The 4,430-nt window shown below is 43.6% G+C and overlaps 1 pseudogene; it reads right to left on the bottom strand.

Annotated features, from left to right (window-relative positions):
• Positions 1–2,169: 2,169 nt before the first annotated feature.
• On the bottom strand, positions 2,170–3,878 carry LOC148016901 (caffeoylshikimate esterase-like; annotated as a pseudogene).
• Positions 3,879–4,430: the final 552 nt, after the last annotated feature.

Below are 4,430 nucleotides of genomic sequence, written 5' to 3'. Positions count from 1 at the left end.
AAATTGCACTTTTTTTAAATATTAAAAAAAAAACATTACAGCAATCCCAAGTTTTTAACAAAGAAAAAAATGAGGGTTTGAATCATAATGCATGTGGCACAATAGAGGCTTGTCAATAAAACTATGATGCACCTCATTGATCATTAGTTTTTGAAATATTTATGTTTTTTATTTGATTACTGTGTTTTCTTTCAAACAAGATGGAGATAGAGAATGTTTATCATCTAGAACTACCGTCACATACACAAGATGATTCAAATCACAGAAAAATTATGAGAATTTTAATACAATGAGCATGATATTCATAATTATGTTTAATAAAAACTTTGGATAATTTTACCAACATGTTTCATTTTCTTTTAAGGATGACATGCTCAAGAATTATAAATCATTTACCGACCTTCTTGTACATGCTACACAGGTTAGTTATCTTCAATGCTTTGTAAAAATTAAATATTAATATATATCATATTATAATTTAATATTATTATTTTTAAAAAATTATAGATTGAGGAGAACACTATGTAGACAAATAATGTTATAGTTCTAAATCGAAAAAGCAAGTGAATCCCCAAGGTACTAAGATATTTCTCATTCTTTTTATCTCTATAGTTTGTATTAAATATTATCTTTGTTTAATTAATTTATTTTTATCTTATAGTGGGTGAAAAGATGAAAGATAACATGAAGAAAATGAAGAAAAAAGCTTCAAGGGATATAATTATAAATCCAAGGTATTTTGAGTGTATCTTAAGATAAATGTGGATGTCTTTATTTTGGTATTTTAACTCTTTTATGATGCTTAATAGCGGATTGAAAACTCCAATGTGCGGCTAGCTATGAGCCATGCTAAGACACTTGATAAATGCCAATCCTCTTAGGTTATATGTGTTGTGTTTATTTAGTATATGTGTGTATTGCTAAATATGTAAATATAAATTGTTTTTACTAAAATCATTTTTTTGGAATTGCAGGGTATGCTGAGTGAGGTGGATGAAGAAACGATCTTGTTAAAATACTTGGATATTGCTACGGTGGATGAGCTATATACATCATTAAAATCCACTTTTAACATCATTAAGAGAGATCCCACTTTCACTACAAATCGTACAGAGCATAATGTAGATGCCATGAGAAAGGCTATAGTACAGTGACTAGTGGTTCAAAAATGAGTTATAATCAAAGATACAATCATTGGAAGTTTAAGTCTAGATGATATTAATGTAGTAGAATAGGGACAATTTGGATTTCACATTATAGTATGCCACTTTTGTATTGCGGACATTGGCAAAAAATCTATTATTCACTTTTACTTTATTAAAATCACTTTTAAAATAAAATATTCTTCTATTATTATTTATATCAAATATATAAAAATGCCATTCTATGAGATTTTGTTATATCATTATATGCCTCCTATATGCTAAGTTGTATGATAAAGTTACTACATAGATGTTATATGTTATAATTTCTTATATGGTAACTTTTTCAATGAAGTTACTATATAGATAGTTATGATAATAAACTTCCTTTATAGCAAGCTAACCAAAAAAATCTTTCTATATTAGAAACTATCTTTCTAGATTGGCAATCTAGTAAAGTTTTATTTTTCCTATATTAGACTCTTTCTAGTTATGTGGAAATCTAACTAGCAAATTCTCTTTTTTTTCCTATATAGTAAGTGGTTTAGAGTTTCTTGTAAGTCTAGTATAAACCTTGTCAGATCAGACTTATTGACAGAATTAGCAGCACCAATTATCCTAAACATTTGAAGATAGCACATGGGATATCTCTTAAGATTCATGGTGGTGAGGAATTTCAAGGTTGATGGTCATGTCGCATTATTGCTGATTGAATCCTCGCATTTGATTTATGATGCGCTGCAATACAGATAACGAGTGAGAGGATTGTTTGATGCTTAATCCTTCTTTCGGTAATGTTTCTTCTGTATGGTAATATGCATGATCAGTACCACAGTAGTTCGAATGTCGATCCGAATGCAGCTGATCAGCATCGGGAGCTTATATTAATTTGGAAAGCCCTCTGCAAGACTCACGAGGCAGCTAGATAGCTGCAGGTTGGCATTCATCAATATCCAGGGTGTTATTGTTGATTTGTCCAATAAATATATATACATATGCCCCAGCGTGATCAGAATAGATATCATGGCTATGAGGACATTGGGGACGATCCTCCGGCCGATGATCCGCACATGGCTGCGCTACAGAGGACCTCCTCGACCCTGTGGTCGAGCAAGAGCACGATGTCCCGGAAGACGAGGTCCAGGTGGGGGGCCGGCTCGCCGAACGGGAGGGAGTGTCACATGACCGGATAGGTGATGAGCTTCTTGTGGGAGCTGCGGGTGCGGGCGAGGCGGTACAGGTCCCGGCTGACTGCCGGCTCGGTTACGGCATCGTCCTCGCCGTGGAGAACCAGGAAGCGCAGCCTCACGCGCGAGAGGCTGCCCTGCAGACTTGTGCTGGCGCGCAGGAGCTCCAGGGCGGTCTTGAGGCGGGGCCGGCCCTTGTAGGTGAGGGGGTTGGAGCGGAGCTGGTGCCTCTTGGCGGGGTCGTGAAAACCCGTGTCAATGATATCGTTGGAGGGTACCACCTTCCACGTGAGCACCGCCCTGGCCAGCTGCTTCAGCGCCGACACCACCCAGCGCGGCAAGCTACAGTTTGTCGGGGATCTTGCACATGGGGGCCACCAGAACCGCCCCACCCGTCCCAGCACCCCTGCATCTCCATGTGAACCCGCAGCGCCAGAGCCCCGCCCATGGACTCCCCCAGCATGTACCGAGGCTTTCCCCGGTATCCAGCAGGAACCGAGGCTCCATCTGATCTGCGACCATATGGATGATCAGTACTGCTCCTCATCACCACGCTCCGGAAGAACGCCACGCAATCCCTGACGAGGTCGTCGAAGTCCCTGATGTAGCACCTCTTGCCCTCCGACCTGCCGTGCCCTTGATGGTCGATGCCGAACACGGTGTAGCCCGCCTCCGCCAGTCTCGCCCCTGTCTAGCTCCCCCATGAACACGCTGCACTCGACGCCGTAGCCGTGACACAGAAATACCAGGCCTTTGATGCTGTCGATGTCTGTACTGCTGCACGCAGGCACCCACGAGCAGGTTAAGAGCTTCAGACCGGCCCTCGACTCGCTCAGCACGAACTCCTCCTTGTACAGCACGGCGCCTCGGCTACTGGAATTGCTCTTTGCGCGGTCGCCCATAGTTTCTTGATCCCTAGACAGCAAAGATCTGCTTGTGTCAGCTAGTTACCCCCGATGTAGCAGACAGACGATCTCGATAAAAGATAGTAGCGTTGTGACGACATAGCAGGACAGAGAACCACACTCGACTATTCTTCCGGCGGACCGGCGTCTCGCCGAAAAACTGTAGGTTATATACGCCAACGCGTGGAGGTCGCGTCAGCAACAAGCAAGAAGCTCCGAGAGACGTGCTGGTGTAAAACAAAAGTTTCACGTGATGGACAGGCACATAAGTTTATTGACCGCCACATAAGTTTATAAATGTGGGATCATAGTAGACGTCAATTTGGACGTCATTATAAAGTGCTCCCCACAAACGTTTTTGGGAATATTAGGCCCGTCACACACCGGTCCGCGGCCGCCCACGAATACTAAATTCGGCCAATGAGAAGGCCAGATTTCTAAAAGAGGGCGCTCCCCTCTTACACACACATGGCGCCCGGCACGTCGTCTTCAATGCTCCCCCCTACCCCCTTTCTGCGTTCCGCAGGGCGGGGGAGCTCCCCCGTCCTGTTCCGTCCTCGCCTTCTCTGGTCCATCACGATTGGCCGGAGCTCCTCTGTTGGTCCCATGGTGGGCTCCACGACAGAGTGGGCTCCAGGAACCATCCCCGTTGTGCTGTAGGAGCCCGTTCCCGTTGCAGCGCAGCCCGTTGTAGCAGCCCGTTTCCGTTGCTGCCGCCATGCTCATCTGACAGAGAGCTCTCTGTTTTCTGCCGTGGGCATGGGCTCCAGGTAGGTGCACCCTGTGGCCGTTGACACACAGGGAGCCGTTGATACACAGGAGCTTCCCTGTGTTGCCCGTTTCACCACATGCATAAATGTATACATCGTGAAGGTTCATCTCTCTGTATTTTTCTGGATTCATCATCCCTCTCTTCGCATAAAAATGTTCACATCGTGAAGGTGGGAAGGCATATTTCAATCTGATGCATCCAGCCAGGTCTCTCTCTCTTCCAGAAACCAGTTCAGGGTTTAATCATGGCCAGTTGCTTGCATGTAATTTAACCAGTTCAGGGTTTGATCATGGCAAATTTCTTACATGTAATTTGTAGGCTTCGTAGGTGATTCGCAAGCTTCAATCGAGGGTTTTCTCATATCTCTGGCTCGGAGGCAGAGGTCTTTATCAGATCGGTACTTCACAACATTCACAGGTATGCT

Source organism: Lygodium microphyllum, chromosome 22 (assembly GCF_053477565.2).
Source record: "Lygodium microphyllum isolate KBCC chromosome 22, Lygodium_microphyllum_v1.1.10, whole genome shotgun sequence".
NCBI classification, from domain to species: Eukaryota; Viridiplantae; Streptophyta; class Polypodiopsida; order Schizaeales; family Lygodiaceae; genus Lygodium; species Lygodium microphyllum.
This window is presented reverse-complemented; position numbering and strand designations above follow the sequence as displayed.